The sequence below is a fragment of the Rhodnius prolixus genome, unplaced genomic scaffold, assembly GCF_049639745.1.
Source record: "Rhodnius prolixus isolate KJV_2025 unplaced genomic scaffold, Rpr scaffold_12, whole genome shotgun sequence".
In the NCBI taxonomy this organism is placed as follows: Eukaryota; Metazoa; Arthropoda; class Insecta; order Hemiptera; family Reduviidae; genus Rhodnius; species Rhodnius prolixus.
In genome coordinates, this window is record NW_027411635.1 from 6,267,167 (window position 1) to 6,291,579 (window position 24,413).

The 24,413-nt window shown below is 32.2% G+C and overlaps 1 protein-coding gene across 2 annotated transcripts in view; it reads left to right on the forward strand.

The window, feature by feature from the left end:
• Positions 1-16,414: 16,414 nt before the first annotated feature.
• The window catches only part of Gat (sodium- and chloride-dependent GABA transporter), a 42,407-nt gene continuing 34,408 nt past the window's right edge, over positions 16,415-24,413 (forward strand). The window contains exon 1 of one of the 2 annotated variants that reach the window (XM_074143122.1): positions 16,415-16,573. The gene's annotated coding sequence lies outside the window, so the exon portion shown is untranslated. The remainder of the gene's footprint in view (positions 16,574-24,413) is intronic. The other variant, XM_074143124.1, reaches the window with a different exon arrangement.

The following is a 24,413-nucleotide window of genomic DNA, read 5'->3' on the forward strand; positions in this document are numbered from 1 at the left end:
AAGATAACCCTGGTACTCCACAATTCTATATTTCATAATCTGTAAACAACAGAGTTAGCAGCTAAACTTTTTTGCAAAAAAAAAAAAAAAAATGCTTACCAGTTTGAGTAAATTTGCCTAATGCAACAGTTGAGACTCCGACGTTAATAAAAGAGCTCTCTTCAAAAATTGCAACCTTTCCGTAAACAAATTTAAGAAATTTGGAAATCTTCCTCTTTTGTGAAAAGAAACCAATGCAGTCATCTTGGTATTTACAGTCAGAGAGTCCCAATATCCTAAGATTAGTTTGCCTATCTAGCCAAAAAAAAAAGAAAAAAGATATACAGATCTTTTGCATTTAGAAGTATTATTAAATCCTTGGCAGAGATGATATTTACACCTATCGCCCCATGTTCAAAAAAATAATATTTGAAATAAAAAGCGAGAACAGAAGTGAACTTAGTATCTCACTGTGGAGGACTCCCTCAGTAACACCCAGTTCACTGGAAAGAGAGGAGCCATCGGCGATAACGATAGAGGCAATAATGTACAAATTTTAAAGAAATAAATACTTTCAGCTTCTTAGTCAGTACCTTCTAACATGTAGTTATTATTACAGAGCATAATTTCTAATTTTAGAAAAGAATGCCTCTCTGACATCACGGTTCTTAGTTGGCTTACTGTCATTACATTGAATTCAATTATTAACCCACACCCTTTAAATCACCATCTTCTCTTTTTCTTCTTTTAGATTCTCTTCTTGCCATGTTTTAGTGACATTTCGTGGTATAAGATTTTTAAATGATAATTTAAATAGACTATTTTGTTAATTTTAATACCACAAAGCCTCTTTCCCTTTAAAAAAAAACTTGGCCTACAGGTTTCATCGTAGGGCGCGCTATCAGTATCAGCAATTACATCGTCCACGTAAGCCGGATGCAGAGGGTATCCCTGTCTAATCCTGAGTTAACGGCAAAAACTCGCTACAGTCTCTGGGAAACTTAAAATAATCAAGGAACATTTATACAAGACAATATATTTTTATTGAGCAACCACAACGAACATGGCCAAACAGTCATCCATGGCCAAGCAGCGTTGTAAAAAAAAAACAAAAAAAAAACGAATTCAGTGCCTTTTTTTATGTACTCTCCTCACCGTCATCTAAATAATTGTTTCATTCCCATAAACTAGTTGTAAGCCTAAACCAATAGAAAAAAGGCAGTCGGAAAAACATATATTCGCATTACTACATCCTATATTTACACGTATAAGTACTTACGTGTGTGTATACGGTGCGCGTTAGAAACTAGGGAGTATATTGAGCTCCGTTCCCGCGCCAATTGCCCATGGGAACTAATTGCTAGCGAACAGCAGTTGCCAGGATGTGCTCTCCAGGAAGTTCTCCTTAACTGCCAATCGGACAGAAAAATTTAAACCTTTAGTAAAAATAAAAGGGTGCAAATGTTTATAATTGATGGTGAGGTGAAGGCAAGCCCAATTGGCCTCCTCAACATTCTCATGGCTGGCAGTTTAAACAACAGTAGTTGTTTTTTTTAAGTAAATTCATGATTGCCACAATGTAATGGTTAGAGTATAGATGAAACGCTTCAGTTACAAGAGCGATAATATGCTGTGAGTTATTCAGCAGCTTATTACAACAATGCCGGGCGGCCATTCAGATGATCGGAGACCTTTTAACGGGCCATTTTTTTTTTATTAAATAAATACATTAATCGCATAGGCCATGCAGATAATTGCTTGTTTTGGTAATGTCAAAAAGAAAAGGTAACAGCTCTGCAATATTGTGCAAGTGCGAAGGGCTGGTATGGCTGTTCGAAGAAGAATAATCTACGCCTTCATTATTTGTTCAGAAGCCCCTCCACATGTTCCCAAATCTAATTAAACAGAAAGCTACACTAACTATTGTGGCTGCCTCCAGACCCTCTGGCCGCGGTGGGGATAGTCTTTCTGTCCAAACCTACAGAGTCTGTCTTTTAAACTACTAAATTTCTTGTCTTTCCATATTTTGTACCAAAGTTCCAAAATATTTTCTTTCTTTTTTAGTATATATCGTAGGACCATGACTAATTTTACAGTTTTGTAAAATAATAATTATTTCTTATGCAAAGATGTCTGTCTAATGGTGCATCATTAATTTTGAAATTCTGCTTTAAAAAAAAAAAACAGATGAGTCCCTGATTAGTGACACATTCTAAACAACATTATTCATACTATCAATTACGACGGTAGGTTTTTTTTTTTTTGCAATCACTCTGTTATCGAATTTAGATGCTTCTAGTATCACGCCGTTATTGAATATTTGTCCAGATTCATGTGTCTGATTGCAAAAGCTGTACGCAAAGTTAGTTGCCATCGAGAATAGAGCACCGTAAAAATTGCGTTCGGAGAAAAATGGAGATTCTCTTTAATACCTAAATTCATTAGTTTTGAATTTGCTACAATATAACTCCAAGATTTGAACAGAACTAACAAAGAGAAACGAATCAGAACTATTTGCTAGCTAAGCAAAAAGATAATAATTTTATTATCAACTCTTGTTTATTTAGAATAGAATAAATTAAATTAGGGCGGCCTCAAGGCCTACGCCACCGCGACCCCTATGGATCTATTGTGGCTCCCCAACTTTAGAGCTCACCCTCCAGACCCGTCCGCCTCTTGTTTATTTGCTTTTCTGTTTTTAATTTGTTTATTTATTTATTTTTTCTCCAATGTTATTCTTGGTTTAAGAGATAACCCTGGGAATCGTCATTACTACTTTCGGCTGCTAATTTTTTTAATCTTCTCTGCTTCATGAATATTTAATTTAATTCATGGTACCAAAGTTTAGGTCTCCGCTTATGCAGCAATTCTGCACGAATCTTTATAGAAACTTTCTTACCGTTTACACAAAATAAATATTTCCTCTTCTAAGCTTCTGTATATTGGGGCCCAATCTATTTGCGTCATAGATTTTTAGTTTTTTGTTTATTGGGAATCCCGTACCTTTTCCTATTTTCAATTCATTGCAATACAATAGATTCCCACTTCTTAATTATATACACTTCATTTGTTTATTGCTCATACAAGCACAAACTGTTACTTATTGGCCATAAAAAATTTGGAATTGATGTTTTATTGCGAAAATTATTCTGAGCAATTTGTTCATTGCTCACAGTAAATTTTTGCAATAAAAAATCAATTCTCAAATTTTATGGTCGTAAGTTACATTGTTTTTTTAATAATTCATCCGGAAACATACCTATAAGATTCCCACCATGTTGTCCCTTAAATACATTCCTAAAATTGCATTCAAACTACACCATCACCTAGTTGACATACAGTAAAGTTATTGGAATCAATCTTTGATTTATAGTAAAAAAATCGACACTTCCCCGGACATCACATCACGTACTGAAGATCAAAAGTGGGTATGATAACATTGTTAACACTTTAATGTGTATCATTTTCTCAAATATTTTTCTCTTTTATGTTTCTCAAACTTCTCGTTTAGTTCTGCGTGGTCAAGTGCACTTTTGTATTACTCAGATAAATTAAACTACTTGAGAACCAAAAACGAAATATTATAGTTCTTATCGAAAATTTCTGGATAGAACATCAGGTTGACGGCTGGTTCCCCACTCTCTAGGGTATAGATTCAAAATCATGTTTTATGGCGTCTGATTGATTGCTCCACCACTAGTCTAAGCATTCCTGGAAAAAACCAGCCGCTAATCATTATTTCAGCTGAATCTAGACCGGAATTCTGACTTTTTCTAGTGTTTTTTGAACCTATTTTGTGAAGTAAAGGCATCCTTGTCTGAACCAACCAGCACTGTTCTAGTAAATGGTTGTTTATGATTAGATTCCCTCTTTTTTCTGTTAATTTAGGCCAGAATTCCGACTTTTCCCAAAATTTTTACGTATATATTAGTTAAGATTTAGATTGGATGAGATTTTAGAATGATATACATATTTGATAAGATTTAGATTGGATGAGTTTTTATAATGATATATCATTATATATAATATAAGATTTAGATTGAATGAGATTTTATTCGATTTTTTTTCGGGGTGAAACCCCATATAAATGGAGTTAAGTTTTGTATTGTGGATATGACAAATAATACTTAAAAAGAAAAATAAAAGTAGTAAAAAAAATATATATATATATAATAAAGTAAAATAAAATAAAAAGCAAGCAAACGGAAATTATTCTCTCTATTATAAAATAGATATATTGTAAAAGAGATAATATAATATTTTCTACATGACAGAATTGAACTGAATATATCTACTAGAAACGAAAAGAGAATAAGTTCACTTCTTAGTAAATAAAATAAAAAATAGTAAAAAAATAAAAACAAAAAATACTACCTATGCACATGATTAAAAAATAAATAATATTTAAAAAATATTAAATTAAATAAATTCTGATCTAAGAACATAAAAATAGGAGAGAGGTAATCAAAATTTAGAAATGCAATAAGTAAATATCATAGAACTAGATAATTAAAGTTTCTAATGGATTTAATGCAACAGTTTCTTATGTACATTCAGAGAAAATAAAATTTCTCATTTTTAAGGAACTTGGAACGAAATAAAATCATTTAATTTACTTATATCAGATATCTAACAAATTTGAACTTTGATATCACCATCTAAAATATAAGATATGGACTTATTCAAGGAAATACTTATTTATACTTATAACTAATGTACTTACTTAAGCATACACTATGAATGAAGGGCGACACAGTCTGCTCCATCTAGCTCTATTATAGTAAATAGTGATCTGGCATCAAAAGTCATCATAAACTATCTAGGTGAATCTAAGCCGGTATTCTGAATTTTTCCAATTTTTTTTTTATCTTATATTATGAAGTAAGGACGACCCAGTCTATAACAACCAGCATTGCTCTAGTAAATAGTTATTTTAAAAAGTTATAGGACATTAAAAATCACTATTTCAAGTGAATATAGACCAGAATACCGACTTTTCTTTTTTATAGTTTTATTTACTAATATTGTGACGACCCAATAAAATATATCTAACCCTGTTCTAGTGAAGGGATAGTTGAGATTAAATAATTATTTTTAGTCCAGTGCAGGCCAGGATTTTGAATTTTTCCAGTTTTTTTTTACTCCTTTATTATGAAAAAAAGGACGACCCAAACGATAAAAATCATTTCTGCTCGTGTAAATGATTATTTCGATTAAAATAACAGTTTTTAGTTCAATGTAGGGCGGAAATCTGAAGTATTCCAGTGTTTTTTACTCATTTATTATAAAATAATGATTATCCAGTCTGTAAAAACAAGCATTCCGTCTGTAACTAGTTATTTGAAATCATTATTAATTAGGTGAATATAGGCTGAAATTCCTATATTTTGATGTAAAGATGGCTGTCTATTACATCAGGCTCAGTTTTAATAAATAATTATTTGAGTTAATAATTTGTTTTTTGTACCAAATAGGCTAGGATTCTCAGTTATTCAATGAATTTTTTTAAACTAATGAAAAAGTGATCTGAAATCTTGAGTTGAATTAACCCAGTCTGCAACAGCCTTCAATGCACTAGTAAATCGTTCTTTGACATTAAAAATTACTATTTTAGGTAAATCTAACCGACTCTTTGTTGGTCTTTTTGCCCCACTAATATTACATCCTAGTAATAAGTTACATTCTGCCCTGTTCTGATAAAAGCTTCTTTGAGATTAAAATTTACTTTAATCTAGCACAGAATTGCGACTTTTTCCAGTGTTTTTAAACACACACATATTAATAATAATATATATAATATAATATCATACAATAATATAATAATATTGAATTTTTTACACACTTATTATTAGGATGACCTAATCTGTAGCTACCAGCAATGCTCATGTAAATGATTATTAGTCAATAAAAATCTCAAAAAAATATCAGTAAAGTGGCACTTTCAGTTTGATTTTGTCCAAAAGTTTATCGTCGGATCTGATAGCGGCAGTTAGATATTAGATATCAAATCTGAATATACTTACAATTTAAGCTGACAAGCTTGTGATAAAAAAAATAAAATAACATATTTGTGACCAGTCAAGATTGCTTTTTCTTTTTTTTTTAGAAAAAAAAAGTCTTAATTTTTCAGGCAGTTTGTTTCTGCCTTGAGAAATACAACAAAATGCAAACACAAAGTTTTTATTTAAAATGATTAATGTTTAGTAGTATGTCCTGTGATTGTTTTAGTTTTTGTCGTTGCAGATCTGTTTTCTCTCCGTGTCGTTGGTGTTATCCAGCTTCTGAGATTAGTTCTCTTTAAATATAAGTGGTTCTTGTCCTTTATTTTATTTTATTTATTATGGATACCTTTAGCCCCCAGTGGATTTGTTCATTCCGTCTGAAACTCTGCTCCTAATGCGATTAGCAACACTTTACTTTTGGAAAACTTACAGCTTATTCGTTGCAGTCTTGAGTAGCGCCCTTTGCATAGAAATGACCAGAGTTTAGATCTATACAACATTGTACAGAGATGAGGTCTAAGAGGTGTTTGTCAGTGAATTAAAGGGCAGAGCTGTCTCGAGAGTTTTAAGAGTAGCCCAAATTTCAGTGTAATGTGGGCGAGTCCAGGTTAGTCTTGTGTCGAATTTAAGTGAAATTCAAAATTATCATTGCAAAATTGTAGCCATTTGGTAACTAACTCGCTATTTGGCCTTTTCAATTGTAGGCAAATACTTAGCAGGCCGATTTAAGGTAAAAAATATTATGAATGTCTGAGCACATATGTATGTAATTAACTTCTAAACCATCGCGAAAGGAGTACATAGCTTGTAATGTCTATAAATTCGAAGAGTCGAGCATCCTGAAAGGTTACTAAATTGTTTGTTAATAATTGTACACAAAAGTGATTCCAACAGTTTCGGAATAGGATAGGATTTGTCTTGAAGCATGGAGTTTGGCAATATGAAAGTCAAAAATTACATAGTTATACATTATTATTATTATTATTATTATAGCTATGTTAAGGAATTTAATTTAATAGATTAAGTATGCTAGGCGTGTTAGAACACAGCCACTTCTCAAATGAATAATAATAGTAAAATAAAATCAAAATGAAGAAAAAAAGGTCATGTCTGATGTATTTTGGTATTCTTTGAAGATAATAATAAAATGGATCCCGTGCAGTTTGAAAAAGTTTATTTAAAAGAAAAGAGAAGTATTTCAGACTGAAATATGTCTTTGCAATAACCTACTAACTGGGAGAAAAAATTAATAACTGAAGTGAAAATAAAATCGGTCGTAATTTGACATTGAAGAAATTAAAGATTGCTGAGCTGTTGGAATTCCCAATTAAATTTATCCGCAAATATGTTGGCCTTCTTTTTATGTATTTTGTACTTAAATTTTGTAGTATTTATGGTAAATTTTATAGCAAAATTTCCAGTTTCTTTCTTTTATATTCTTCTGTTATTACATTTAGATAAGAAACGTTATGGTCAAACTACAATTGCTTAAAATTACTGCATAGTTTTTAGAACTACATATATCATTTCTATTAATAATAATAAAAAAAAAAGATTTCCCCAACATAAAGCTTAATGGCAACCATTAGAGTTTAAATAATTTGTTTGCTCAGCGCTTTGAAAATAATTATAGCAATGAAAAACATCATATTGTTCATGATTTAAACACATATCTTACCAATTGTAATTTTAACTGCATCTTGATAACAAAAAATGGAAATTTATCACAGATAAATTCCAATGACGTTAGCAAACCTTACTGCATCGGATCGCATTCCATCTGTTTTTCTACGATTCTCTTCTAGTACCTAATTAATACTTAATATTCTCTTCTACCTATCATTTAACAGGGGTGAAATCCCATAACTCTGCAAATTTTCTTTTTTTTAATACCGATTAACAAATCTGGGGGTAGTGTTAAAAACTGTAGAAGTTTAAAGTGTTGTTGGAAAATCAGATTCTGACATAGAGTGACGTTACTGCAATGCTGTTAGGCTATAGCCCTGGCTGTCGAAGCCCAGGCTGAAAAGAGGCTTTTTCTCTGCAATCCTATACTGGGGAAAAATTCCTTTAAGATATTATATTAGATTGAAGAACTTTGCTGTTCCACTTTTCCCAGATTTAAATCTTGTGAAGCCTGTTTAGCCACAATGTGTACAGTTTCATTAGCCTGCAAACCTACGTCCACTGTTACCCAGGGGTGTCCTGTAAATTATTTTTTTACCGGAACGCTTAGGTATATATATTATATACTTTAATTTTTTTAAATATTTTTTTATGAACCAAAAAGGAAAGAAAGCGAAAATCATTGCAGACCCCATTTTATGTATATACAGGGTGTCCCAAGCTATATGGATAACGACTTTTTCTCGGAAACTAAGATAGCTAGAAAAAAAACTAAAAAATACGTGTTCCCTTAGTTTTTTGTTAGAAATCCAAATTTAATTTGTAAATTTTTTTCGGTACTTCCAGAAGCGAGATACAGGCACCAACTTCATTTTTTCAAATGGGAAGGTGCGGTTTTTATTTCAGAAATTGATTCCTCTATTTTTTTTAAAGAAAAATTTACTTGAACGGTTTTTTTTTTGTGAGCGATATTTTAGAAGTTATGAATGAAAACATGATTCTTATAAGAAATTTCAAAATGATAATATTATAAAGGTTTTTTTTGATTGAATAAGAAGAAAAGTATTATTTTATTATAAATTTTACTCCTCATTAATATTACAGATCATGCTCGAAATGGCCTCCACCACTAGAGATGCATAGACATGCACTTTCCTGCCAATTGCCCCTTACTGCCAAATAGGATTGATTATGTTCAGGATCTTTTGGTTGAACTTTCTTTATTTTGTTGTCATCTGCTGAACAATATAATCTCTAAACGCATTGATACATCGAGTTGTTGATGTTATTAAATTAAATCTGGTGCATAACGACTCGATTTCATTTTTCTCCGTCGTCAGTTTCAATATCCGTTGGATCTAATACTCAAAATTCATTTATTAAATTATTTTCTGTCATCATTCAATGCAATAATAACCACCTACAAGACTTACACTTACATAAATTAGAGAATTCAGAGCTGGATCTGACCTCCAAGCGACCAGGTGTAGAAAATTGTATTCACGTAATTTTTTTTAAACATGTCAACCAATTTTCGTTAGAACAGAAATCATCTTTAGTTCCGGAACGCGTTCCTGTCCAAAAAAAAAGAAGTACCGGAACGACGTTCCGGAGCGTTCCGGCTCGAAGACACCAAAAAAAGACACCCAAAAAACTTTACATCACATTATTTTGATCAAATAGATTTTTAGAGTAATTCCTGCAGATGTTACTAATATCCTCGAAACCATATCTGCTGTCCATGTAAATTGTTATCCTCGCTTGCCTAAACGTTATTTGAAAATTAACTCAGCCATTCATATCCATGATTGATCATGATTAGAAATAATTATAATAATTTATAAAAAGTTCGCAAGAACGATTTTTATAACTGAATAAGTGCTATGTTTGAGAAACATTATTTTTAATCAGATTTTTTTAATAAATAATTATTAATCGATTTGTAAGTAAATATTTTATTTACTTTACTAACCCCGAATCATTAAAATATTACTAAGACAGTAACTTAATTTAAAATTAGAGGGTTTTTGTTCTGACGTAGAAACAGGTAAAAAAAGCTTTTAACGTATATTTAATAAACATATTATATTTAATAATAGTTTTTTTTATTATAAAAACGTACCGAGTACAACTAGTGGTATAGAAACAAGAAGCAACCAATTTTTATCCAAGGAAATAGTGCCCTCGGCTGAGATACCAATTTTATCGGTGCTAGGAGAGTTACGATGCCAAAAGAAAAGAACCTTCCTGAGCTCTATGAAAGCGCGCTAGAAGAGGAGAGTAAGGAAACGTTCGAATACGAAGATGTAATGGTGCTACTTATAACCAGACTAGAACGACAGCTGACGAATGAATCAGCTGGAGACATCACATCTTCCCGAAGAATCTAATGAAGCAATGGAAGATTAGCTAGTTTCTGTAGTTGAAAGAGCTTACTCTCACAAAAAGAGATTTGTTGATGGTGATCAATTTTTCAAAGGGCAAACTGAAAAACTAAAACGATAGAATAACAGATCAGAAGGAAGTTCATGAAGAAATAGAATAGAATTAAGTTAAAAAAGACAATCAAACACTGATAACTAGGGAACGGATTCGTATGTATTTACATATTTTTTTCTAGGCAATTTACAGACGTTTTTCAACTACAAGTATTCATACTGACACTTTTTAAGCCGTTTGAGTCTACTTTTATTTCGCATATTTCCACATATTTGGATGTTATCGCATATTTATACATATTTGATTAAAATAAATAAATATTTCTACATATTTAATCAAAATATGTACATATCCTTAACAAAAACTTACAGTTTTAAAAGTTAAGTATAAGGGTTGATTAAACGCCAAAAGGTACACAAATCAGCAGTTCCCAACATTTCATTAATACTTCATTGATATAATTTAAGTAATTTTACTGCATTAACTTTTCCTTCACATTTTTTAGAATTTATTAGATGTCACAGACCCTTATGCTGGCCATTTTCGTCTACAAAATATTTACTCAAGTAGCACACCATTTAACTTAGATTGACTGTAATATCTATTTATCTATAATAATCAAACTATTAATCACAGGTGAAAAAGAAAACGTTATAAAAAATATAAAAAAAATAAGAGGCTAAAAAATTCATAAACTTTTTTTACATCAATAATTTTATGCATTTATTTTTATTTTTAAATAAAAATCATTGGTTTAAGTTCATTCTTCGATTAAAGTAATTGTTATTTTATGTTGTAGTCAAACTTTGTAATAATAAGTAATAAATAATCTGGCTTTATCGCAAATAATCTAGTTTTCTTCAATTACATTCTCAATCTAGGTGTTCTTCCCACAATGTTATATATATGTAATATAAAATAAAGAAAATAAAGATATGCATATTTTTAGGACAGCTAATTATTCCAGTATTTTACCATAAGTAAAATTAGGGGGACTAAATTAAATTACAATTGAGAAATGAGTAAATATTGTTGAATAATCTACTTGTTATTAAATGTATGTTATTTGTGCTCACGAATATTTCGGTAAGACGAATTTAAGACTGAAATATTGTTTTGAATCCTCCGTGATTGAAATTTAAAAAGTGGCCGACTCTAACTTTGTTTTTTTCTACTTTAACATGCATGTATATGTGACTACTCAGAATAATTCATCACTCATTTTATCATAATTATAATAAAAAAATATTATGAATGAACTGGCCAGCATAAGGGTCTGTGACATCTAATAAATTCTAAAAAATGTGAAGGAAAAGTTAATGCAGTAAAATTACTTAAATTATATCAATGAAGTATTAATGAAATGTTGGGAACTGCTGATTTGTGTACCTTTTGGCGTTTAATCAACCCTTATACTTAACTTTTAAAACTGTAAGTTTTTGTTAAGGAGATTTTTGTACCTTTTGGATAGATTTTCCTTTTTGTCTATTTGCAAAGTTACGTCTGCTTTACAGATTTTTTAAAATTTGGAATAAGCTATTCTATCATTATAACCTGATAAGGTGTTAAATCGGAACCGTAATTACCACTGGAGAGATCTTTTTAAAGAATGATTATAGTTACGGTCCCCAAACCATCCTCAATAACCATTTTTTTGAGAAAGCGTTTTGAATAAAATAGGAAGGTATTTGTACGTAAATAGCAAAATTAAACTGCGATTTCAGTACTTCCTTTTAAGAGGAGCAAGAAAAATAAACTGCGATTACAGTACTTCTCCCTAAAAGGCAAAGATTTTGAATCGAACGACAATTCATTGATGTAAATCGGTTCACTCATTGATAATTTTAACGATTGCAGTACTTCCTCTTAGTAGGTGTAAGAGCATGATGGCACTTCACAGCCACATAGAGGAGCTTTAATCACTTCTTCGTGCTAAATTTTATCAAAATCGGACTAAGCTTTGTAGAAATATTGGTAATAATAGTTTTAGAAAGGGCCTTATTTGGGTGGGGCGAACTCCCCTCCTTATGAGGCATAGCGTCGAGACTTTTAAAGTACAAATCTGTACAAAATTTCGATTCGAATGACACTTCATTCATGAAAATCGGTTCACGTGTCGATAATTTGAAACGATTGCTATACTTCCCCTTAACAAGTGTAAGAGCAGATCGTCGCTTTATTGTTAGGTAGGGGAGCCCTAACCCTATCATCCTACCAAATTTTATCAAAATCGGGCCAAGATTTACAGAGTAATTAGTAATAATAATTTTGGAGGGGGCCTTACATAAAGGGGGCTAACTCCTCTCCCATTCGATGTACAGCGTCGAGACCCCCAAAAGGCACATCTACATAAAATTCCGAATCGAATGACACCTCATTCATGAAAATCGGTTCACGCGTTTAGGCGCTACGTTGTTTACAAAAAAGGTAACAACAAGAACAACAACAAGAACAAGAACAAGAAGAAGAACAAGAACAAGAACATTTTTTGAAAAAGCCGTTTTTGCTCATTTTCGGCAACTTTTTTCTCGAAACCTATTAGATCTAGGTGGTTGCAAAAAAATTACAGTTATAAAGGAGGATTTGCCCTATATTATAAAGAAAATTTGGGAATTTTATCTTTTATAGAAAAATAGAAAAAAATTGTCAAAGTTGGGTGTTTTTCAACGTTACACTTTTTCGTGCAGTTTTTGATGGTCAACCCTTATACAACTGTCCTACCGGACAGTTTTAATTTCAACATATTTTTCATTTTGGGCATATTTTCATAATTGGGAGGTGGTTGACAGGAACTGTGAACCACAGACTGTAGGGCATTACAATGGTTATTGTAATTTACACAGAATGCTGCTAAACAGTGACGGGCACTTGTTAGTTCTTTGAGGTTGTCTGACGTTGTCTGTTCTTTCAGCTCGTTCGTTGAAGTGACCAATTCATTTCGTTCGGTCACTTAGTGTATTCTTTTTTGGGTGAAATGCCACGAACATCGGCCTCAAACAAACAAATGGTTGCTAAATATCTTCGCGAGTTTCCAGCAGAACTTTTTCGAAGTGACCCAACTTGAGTCCCAAAATGTTCGACTGACAGAAAACGTGTCCAACGTTAAAAAAGTCATCGAAAAGGTGGAAGGGATACCTGGGAGTAAGGGAGATCTGATCAGATCAAAACTGGTAGAAGTACTGAGCAAGAACAAAGGGTGGGAGACCATCTGCCAGATTTCTGATATTATTAGTGGAACAGAAGTCACCTCAGAACATCGTGTACCCTTTACAACCAACGAGATAACTTCTTTCAGCAAGGCACCTACGATATAACGTCTGTAGATGTTGAACGATCTTTTAGTCGTTACAAGTCCATCTTACGCCCAGATCGTCGTCACTTTACGTTCTAACATTTGAAATTTCATGTGGTTGCAAACAATTTCGAAGAGTGAAGTTTTCAAAATTGAAAATTTAACACATCTTTTTATAAATAGTAAAAATGTTCTTTGTTGTATAAATCATTGTAACTTGTAAAAACAAATTATTTTGTTCCTAATAAATTATTATAAATTGTAAAAATGTTCTTTTCTTGTATAAATAATTATAACTTGCCCCCCCCCCAAAATTCTATTTTCATAAAAAAAATGTCCATTTTACTTAAATATTCCAGAAAATATTTTAAGAAAATCACATATTTTCCACATAATTGTCGAAAATAAATGCATATTTTAATTAAATATTTGGCATTTTTAAATACATAAAAATCCGTTCCTTAGTGATACCACAGGCCTGCGTTATTTAACTTTTGAAAAATTGTTTTAAATTTAATACTTGATTTTTATGTATTTTTGTGCGCTAAATCCAAATATGAACTCCATTTTCCACCATTACGTAAGAATTTTTCACAAAATCGCTTCACATTTTACAAAAAAAAATTGTGAAAAAACAATAATATTTAAAATTAGATTTTATTTGCAAGTGATACGACAAGTAAAATTACTTTAAAAAGCAATTAAATATAATGAAAATGCTCAGTAAAATATTACTTTCTTCTTTAAAAGTCTTTGTAGAATCTTTACCTTTTCATTTCCTTGCTCCTTTTGGTACTTTTTCTTCGGTGGCCTCGAAGCAGGTCGTCCCTTTTCAACATCCAACAGTAGAATGATGCTATGATGCTATCTTCCTTGGTATCTCCTCTCCATTTCTTTTACACCTTGGTGGAATCTTTCCCCTTGCTCCTCACTTACTGCACCAAGATTTGCAGGAAAGTAGTCAAAGTGCGAATGTAAAAAATGCACCTTTAAACTCATGTTACAGCCTAAATTTTTAAATTTTTCTAACATATTCTTTACAATATTTTCTTTAATCTTCATCTTTTTTTTGTGGCCAAGAAAACTTAGTAACTACTTCCTTGAAGGCTTTCCATGCTTGTTTTTCTGCTTCCTCCATTTTAAATTCAAAATTTTCTTCGTTGTTTTTTAACCGTAAGGTTACCACAAATAACAAAAAGAGTCAGGCGCATAGACACAACCTCTTGAAGCAATTGCAATTGAATTTAACACTTGTACAACAAATTAAAACTGCCCGGTAGGACAGTTGTGTAAGGGTTGATCGTCAAAAACTGCACGAAAAAGCGTAACGTTGAAAAACACCCAACTTTGACAATTTTTTTCTCTTTTTGATTTCGAGAAAAAAGTTGCTGAAAATGAGCAAAAACGGCATTTTCAAAAATTGTTGTTGTTGTTCTTGTTCTTGTTGTTACCTTTTTTGTAAACTGCGTAGCGCCTAAACGCGAGAACCGATTTTCATGAATGAGGTGTCATTCGATTCGGAATTTTATATTTAATATTTATTTTATATTACATAAATACAACATTTTGGGAAGAACACTATTGAGAATGTAATTGAAGAAAACTATATTATTTGCGATAAAGCCAGATAATTATTACCTATTGTTACAAAAGTTTGACTACTACATAAAATAACAATTACTTTAATCGAAGAATGAACTTAAACCGACATTTTTATTTAAAAATAAAATATACAAAATCATTGATGTATGTTGATGCAAGCATTTTTTAAAAAAGGTTTTGAATTTTTTAGCCTCATATTTTTTTCCCTTTTTAACCTATAATTAATAGTTTGATTATTATAGATAAATAGACATTACAATCTATAGTCTACAGTGTTGAACAAACATTTTGTAGATGAAAATGGCCAGCATAAGGGTCTGTGACATCTAATAAATTCTAAAAATGTGAAGGAAAAGTTAATGCAGTAAAATTACTTAAATAATATCAATGAAGTATAAATGAAATGATGGATACTTGCTGATTTGTGTACCTTTTGGCGTTTAATCAACCCTTATACTTAACTTTTTAAACTGTAAGTTTTTTGTTAAGGTAAATAAATAAAATTGTGGAGGTGGGACGGAGACGCGCAGTAACAGGATCAGACATGTCTTGACGTGACAGAGGTTGTATTTACAATTGTGTTATAAATTTACCATTGCTAATAACTTCTTTATCATTATAATTCCCAATATTTTATTCAGAGTATTATGTTCTTACATCATCACGACTAAAAATACTTATTATTATTCATTTAAATAATTGTTTTATAAAATAATCCTTTACAATAGGCCAACACCTGTGGTATATAAAAAAAAAATCCGAATTAACTGGACGTCCACCTGCAAAAAATACGCATTATTACTGTACTTTTTTTTTTTTTGACTGATAATGAAAGTGCATTGATGGATTAGAGCAAGAATAAGTTGCAAATAAAATAAATGCTAAGATAATGGGAGAAAAGAAATTTGAAAAAACTGAAAGTATTGATTCTATGGAAGAAGAAGGATGAAGCAACGATGAAAAGAAGGTTGCAAGGGTTGTGAAGGAAATGAGAAAGACGTCCAGTTCAATGCTGGAAGCCGATAGACCAAGGAGAATGCAAGTGAGATTAAGCAAGTTGAACTTATGCTTAAAGTTCCTTAAATCCTCAAAAGTAGAATTTAAACTCATATTTAGCTCAGTGGGAGTGAATTAAAAATATAATAGTGGCAGTGCCTTTAATTTATGTATTAAAATAAGTGGTTTTTCGTTTTGACATAGAACATTTAATTGTGTAATTAATAAAGTTATTAACGTATATTGTCATCACTTTTATTATTTAACTAGGAATAATTGATATGTCCGGATATTGTAATCTATACAGTGTAAATAAATTAATTGCTGTAAGTGAAGGAATAGTTTTAAGAAGTTTACTCCAGATTTTGCACCTTAAATATTAATATGATTCCCTTTTCAATCTGCCTAATCTTCTTTCTCACTCGGAGCTAATTTTTTTTACTCTCTCGCTAATATCATGGAACACCCTAGCCACATCCTGGCTCCGAACTGGAGAGGGGAGTTCCTCGTTGTGTTATGACTGGCATTGCCTGAGTGTCTGGCTGGTACTCGCGAGTGTCACAGTGACTCGACGCACCACAACAAACTCGCTAATCTATCCTCAACAAACTATATCGAAACATGGACCCGAACTAAGGTGAACTATTCTTTCTATTATTATATTGTACTCTTATGTTTTACAAAAACTATTCAATAGTTACAATTTTTTTTTTTTTTCTCAAACGAAATTACTTTATTAGCCTTAATCAAACTAAAACCTTATGTCGTTTTGGAAAAAAAATACAAACATTTAGACCAAAGTGACATACAAATTTTTTTTAGAATAAATATTATAACTTTGGGCTTGAAAAAGCAATAATTATTAAAACTTATATAATAATATTTCTACTCTAATTTCAGTATACTTATTGTCAAAGCGGTTTAAAATTTTTCCACTTTAGATTATAATTTTTAGTTAAAATGAAATTTTTATTTGCTAGTGAGCCACTTACAGCTCACTGTCTGGTGATGGAGAATGTTTTTCATAATGAGAGAACACTGTCCTGAGGCAAAGTATTCTGTAAAGTCTCCGTTCCAATGACCTAAATGATTATATTAATAAGAATAAAACTGTTGTAAATAGTCGCACGAATTTTCCTTACCACTCATAAAATTCAACGAAAAAGACAAGTTAAATTTCGGATATGTTAAATGTTCAGTTTAAGAAAAACTATTTTGGAAAAAACAGCAAAAAAGAAAACTAAAAGATCTATTCAGTAAACTTCAAGTTTTACTCAAATTTGTATTTTTAAAAATATTTAGTCTTAATTAATATTTAACAGGGGATGTCTTTAAATTGTTGGTTATTAATGAAAATTTGATCAATGAAACAACTCTAATTTTTCGACACATTTTTATTACCTTCTTCATTGCATTATTGCGTAAATTTGTTGTGATTTACAATACTTACAATTGTACTATATTGTGTTTTGCGATAGTATTGTAACTGACAACAAACTCACACAATAACACCTAGAGGAAGTATCAATTTTTATGGAACCTTAGCTAAAAATTAGACCAAATTAAAATAATATAATTAATTTGATTGATTGGATCCTCACAAACGTAATCCATTTATTCAATGTATAACTGTCCCAAGAAGAACTAAAGATTCTCATGAGTCTGTACTCAAAAGGATATCCAACTACCACTTCACCCAAAATTAGTGTATTAAATTTTGAAAATCGAAATAAATGCTAAATAGCATTCTGACAAACTCGACTTTACTTTAAGGTGGCATTCTAACAGTGTTTTTTTTTTTTTTGTTCATTAATTTAATATTATAGATAAGTACAGTAAAAATTCTAAAAAGTAAAACTTTGTAAAGTGGTTCTTAAAATTTTCACTTTGTTTTCAAAATTTTGTTTCAAGCAAAAATCCAAAGTTTATTTAATGCACTGGGGCAAAATCAAATTATACATATTTTGGTTTTTGTGCGTAAATTCTCAGCCTTTTAATGCAATAAAAATTAAATAAATAAGCATTAGATTCATACCGTACTATTTGGACAAAATTTTACTTTAACAAATTATGTACAAATTTTGGTTTTTGTGCGTAAATTCTCAGCCTTTTAATGCAATAAAAATTAAATAAATAAGCATTAGATTCATACCGTACTATTTGGACAAAATTTTACTTTAACAAATTATGTACAAATTTTACAAAATCCAATTATATTATTTGCAATAATTTTAATAAATTAAAATCCATTTACATAATGTTAACAACCTTTTTTTGCTTTGTATTCTTAAATTATTCTTATTTTTATTTTAAAATGCGATACTTTAATTTGAAATAACCATTCCTCATTGCATATTGTTTGCTCGAACTCAAGCAATTTGTGACCATTGTTTCCACATGCATTAGTGCAGAAAAATTCCATCTCGAACAGCTTAGAATGGGAGCAAATGACATCAGTATATACAATGCTTTCTTGGATAACTGCGGAAACGATTCAATCCAGAAATTATCTAATTCATTTCTTAGAACCCAATTTAATTTGAGGTCGTTTGCTTTTTAACACAAATCACCTTTCAATATATTATCATCGACTATAAAAAAATTGATGTTAAGAAGAAATAGATCTATCTTATTAGCTATTTTCAATACCTTTTATTGCACTATTGCACAATGTTTCGGAATGAGTCACTACTGCTACAAATTAAGTGCAATTTCTGTTAAATGCATTGTACGTTCCTCACTTTCTGCATTAGCTTCATCAGAGTGAAATGTTTAAAGGTAGGCTGGACATTTTTTATCTGAGGATGACAGATGAGACCATGATTTCACACGTAGGGTACACGATTCTATAGTACATTAAAATAGTCGCCAAGATAACTGATAGGGTTAGGTCCACAAAGCTAAGTTGTATTGTGGCAGTTACTAGGTTCGGATAGCTACCAGAATAAAATTATAGTTTTAGAAAGTTTGCCAGTTGCCTTCGTCCGCGATACTTAATTTGATAGGCGTAAAGTCCGTAAAATAACGGTCTGTAAGAACTAATAAAGTAATAAAATTTGTTAACATATTGGATTTGTACAAGATAGTTATTATTATTATTTTTGATAATATAAGGCGCGTCAACATCTGGGGTTATTGGCGCCCGAAGCTTTTACAAGCAATGCACTGCTGGACAGTGAGCTGTAAGAACCTCCTAACAAGAGAAAATCTAAGTGCCAGCCGCTCATCTGCTTTTAGTAATATTTTTTTAAATCCTTTTTTGCCAAGCTTTTTTGCCAACCTAGAGAATAGATGCTTGTTGACAAATCTAATATTTTTTACATTTTTTGTTTAACATCAAAGGTACCTAAATAGTCACAGAGAAGAATTTGATATTAAAATTTTAAAAACCTATTATAATTGTCAACAAGCTGAAGCCCAGAATATAACGTAATCCCTAATACGTAAAAAACATAATTATGACTAAAATTGAATAAACTTTCTTCCTTTAAATGAAAGTTACTATAATTTTAGAGTCTCATTTACTTTAATGTTAATACTCAATTGGGTTTCCATAAAAAATGAAATATTTAGAACAGCACTGAGAAAATGGCATACGGGGGTGTGGCTATTAATTAACGAGACTGATGCTGCTACAGAAGAACTATGCATGTGCCAAATCCTAACGACCGACATCTGTGCAGCGTAAAGCCTTCTCTTGCAGTCTCACGTGTTTGCAGAGAAATCTGTCTGACCTGTAAGAGGTATTAGTTTCGTTTTGCCGAAAACATGATACTACACATGTAGCAGAGCAACAAACTGTCGTGAAATTTCACATGATACTTGATAAAACCGCTACTGAAACTTATCTTTTATTAAAAGAAGTTTATGGCGATGAATGTTAATCACGTGCGCGAGTTTTTGAGTGGTTCAAGCGTTTCTAAGATGGCCGAGAAGACGTCGGAGATGATGACCGCCCGGGTCGCCCTTCCACGTCCAAAAAGGACGTGAAAATATCGATTGTAATTAATCAACATTACTACCGTGAGGTGCTTGCTCAACTCCGTGAAAGAGAAAGGAAAAAACGACCCGATTTGTTTGAAGAACAAGTCACGGGGTTCTCCATCAAGACAACGCGCCCGGCTCACACTGCATTGTCTGTCAAGACGTTTCTAGCCAAGTACAACATCCCAGTTTTATTATTCGCCTGACCTTGAGTTTTGATGACAAAAATTGTTCATTATATATGATTTGAACCAAGCTTTTTTATTAGATACGAATAAATTTAAAAAACAAGTTATGCCAAAGATAATTAAATTTTATAATTAACAGAAGTTAAGTACAAAACCGGTAAGACCTTTACTTGAAGAGATGTTAAAAGAATAAGTCCAAGTTGAAAGTGGTATATCTGTTTTGCCAACTTAATTAAAATATTAAATATTCTTTTTTAAACCAGTATTTTACCTTTTTCAATTTGATTTTTCATCTACAATCACTTGAGCTGGCTGCCTTACTATTGTATTCTATTTTTCGTTTTGTTTTGTTGCCTTTTTCTTCCATCATCATACTGTTATAATAATATAATTTATTATTATTTATTTATGTGGCTTCGAAATTACAATTTATAGCCAGAGTTCAGTTGTGTATGTCAATGTGTAAAGATCGCTCTCTGTCTTTTAACTTAGTTTGGTTTTACTTAACAGTTTCTTATAAAATTTGGTGTGTATAAAAATAAGGTTTTCTACTTTCGTTAACCGAAAGTTCAAGATATTCTATCGAGTAATTTGGACAAAATTGATTTTATAATATAATAACATAATTTTCAGTGAAAACCTTCGATTATAAAAATAGCCCTTGTTTGAAATATTTCTTAACATTTTCTCAAATATTTCAGAGAGATCAGAAGTAAATGTTTAAAGTACAATTTGTAACCTTTGACTTCTTTATTTTAAGACAATCTACTTTAAAAATTGACTACTGGTCCATCTAAAAGAGTTTTCAATGAATAAAAAGACTTGATAACTAACACTGTTGAGTGCTCGTGAACACGTTTTCTTGTAAAACTAACGTAATTTCTCATAAGATAAAAGAAATCCTGGAAAATGATATACCGTTTGAAAGCCCATTAAACAAGGAAACTTTTATAAAAAGCGCCAGCACCTAGGTCTGATAATGATCACATAAGGGCCTAATGAGTTTTCTTCAAAAATTTCGATTACTTTTATTTTTCCAGCATTCGGAGGAAGATTGAGGCTGTTTGGAGAATAACTTATGCTTCGAAATGGTATCAATTTTTAGAAAATTTATCTGTCTTTCTAACCGTGTCATCAGAATCGAATTCGGACTAAAACACTGAGTAATAACATTTTTATTGCAAAAAAAGTAATAATTTTAGAAAAAAAATTTAAAGTAACGTCACTCAAGAACAGTGGAAAATATGAAGTTGGCCAATACGCCATTGAACTCCACTTTAGATGTACTACACACAGTAGGCCTATGGACATTACTTACTGGTTCACCCTGTATAGTGGTTCAGTCTTCCAGTGCTTACAATGAACATCGAGATTCGCTTAATTCATCCGACCCAATCTCAGGATCAATTATCTCGAAAAACAAGGAGCATGATTCTACTAAAAATTAAAGCATAGCCAGTACTTAACTTGATAAGTGAATCATTACAACAAATTTTCGAAAAGTGAAGCATTTAGATGACTATTTTTCGTTACCGCATAGAATCTTTAAAGACTTAGTCAAACCGCAGAAACAGACTGGCCAATGTAGGAGACGATTCCGTGTTTTCTAAAGGTTATAATATGTATTTCAGTAAATTATAGCGACCTGAGATGTACTATTTGCCTCTGGCCGTCTTACTAGGTTTCATTGACAGAAACATCGTCATAGTGGTCAATGTAGGAGACAATTCCGTATTTTTCCAAAAGTTTTCTCATGTATTTTAGTAAATTAGGGCGACCTAGGAGGTACTATTTGCCTCTGGCCGTCGTACTAGGTCTCGTTGACAGAAACAGTGGCAAACTGGTCAATGTAGGAGATGATTCCGTGTTTTTCCAAAGGTTCTCACTTCTATTTTAGTAAATTAGGGCGACCGGAGGTGTGCTATCTACCGCTGGCCGTGGTAATAGTATTCATTGACAGAAACAGCGGCAAACTGGTCAATGTAGGAGGTAATTCCGTGTTTTCCAAAGGTTCTTACTTCTATTTTAGTAAATTAGGGCGACCGGAGTTGTGCTATCTACCGCTGGCCGTGGTAATAGTATTCATTGACAGAAACAGCGGCAAACTGGTCAATGTAGGAGATGATTCCGTGTTTTTCCAAAGGTTCTCACTTCTATTTTAGTAAATTAGGGCGACCGGAGGTGTGCTATCTACCGCTGGCCGTGGTAATAGTATTCATTGACAGAAACAGCGGCAAACTGGTCAATGTAGGAGTTAATTCCGTGTTACTGGCCGCAGTACTAGGTCTCACTGATAGAAACAGTTACGATATATTTTAGAAACTCATTTAGAGGAAAAAGATTTTGGTCAAGTAGAAGATTATATTAGAGATTATAAATTGTTTCGGTTAAGTGCAAAAAGGGATTCGAAGTTCGGCTGTGCGAAAGGGGGTGGTTTGTATGGAATTAATAGAATCAGTGTGTTTTATATTTATGTAATATTTGTGAGAATGAAATTAATCTTTAACATGGAACCATCTCCGATTTAGAGTCTTATATTTTACCTTTATATCTGGGCATTAGCAATTGGGCGGAGGAATTTGAATGTTTAGTAAACACTCTTATCAATTATTTTGAAAAAAAAAAATTGTATTGCTGGGAGACTGTAATGTATAGGTGAGTCAATTACATCGGAATTTCTGTTTTCACTTAGAAAACGTTCTAAAGATTTGGTCAAGAATCATAAAGGGGAACAATTTTTAGAACTTTGTGATACTAATAATTTAGTAGTATTAAATGGTAGATCACCTGGTGACAGCGAGGGGAATTATACGAGGGTCGTTTGAAAAGTCCGTGCAAAAATAAAAACTACTTAATTTTTTGGGGTAAACCTTTTTTATTTTTCAACATAGACTCCTTTTAGGCTTATACACTTCGTCCAACGCTGCTCTAGTAGTTGATCCCTTCCGAATAATAGGATTTGTCCAAGTCTGAAAAATAGCCATTCGTTTCTGCAATCACCTCCTCGTTTGAATAAAATCTTTTTCCCGCCAGTCATTTCTTCATATTGGGGAACAAATAGTAGTCCGAGGGAGCCAAGTCTGGAGAATAGGGGGGATGTGAAACGAGTTGGAACCCTATTTCCATTAATTTTGCGACCACAACTGCTGAGGTGTGAGCTGGTGCGTTGTCGTGATGGAAAAGGACTTTTTTGTGGGCCAATCGTGGGCGTTTTTCTTGCAGCTCGGTTTTCAAACGGTCTAATAACGATGAATAATATGGACCTGTAATAGTTTTACCCTTTTCCAGATAGTAGATGAGGATTATTCCTTGCGAATCCCAAAAGACAGTCGCCATAATCTTTCCGGCCGAAGGAACGGTCTTCGCCTTTTTTGGCGCAGATTTCCCCTTGGTAATACGTTGTTTAGATTGTTCTTTGGTCTCAAGAGTGTAGTGATGTATCCATGTTTCATCCACAGTGACGAAACGACGCTTAAAGTCCTGCGGATTCTTCTGGAACAGCTGCAAACCGTCCTTGCAACACTTCACACGATTTCGTTTTTGGTCAAGCGTGAGCAATCGCGGCACCCATCTTGCGGATAGCTTTGTCATGTCCAAATGTTGATGCAAAATATTATGTACCCGTTCATTCGAGATGCCCACAGCACTAGCAATCTCACGCACCTTCACTCTTCTGTCATCCATCACCATATCATGGATTTTATCAATGATTTCTGGAGTAGTAACCTCAACAGGGCGTCCAGAACGTTCAGCGTCACTTGTGCCCATATGGCCACTCCGAAAATTTTGAAACCACTTATAAACTGTTCTAATCGAAGGTGTAGAGTCACCATAATGTTTATCAAGCTTCTCTTTAGTCTCCTGAGGCGTTTTGCCTTTCATAAAGTAGTGTTTAATCAACACACGAAATTCTTTTTCGTCCATTTTTTGAAAATCACTCGACTTCCTCGATTCAAACGAATGCCAAACACAAAGAAATAGATCGATCTGGCTGAAACTTGGTGTGTGTTCTTCTAAGAGATGCTACTAACTAAACATAACCTCGATACGCGCCAGTGGTGCTATCTCTCTGACTTTGCACGGACTTTTCAAACGACCCTCGTACGTTTGTCGGTGGGCCTGGAAGCTTGGTTAATGGTCTTGGTTGATGGTTGCGTGCACTTTGACTCATTAAGTATTGTACTAGTATTAAAAGCTTCAAAATTTTGAACTGAAATATTTACCGATCATATGCCCTTAGAATTAACAAACCTCTGTTAAAAACGATATTAATCTTCCTCTCGTACCGAAGTTAATTTGATCTAA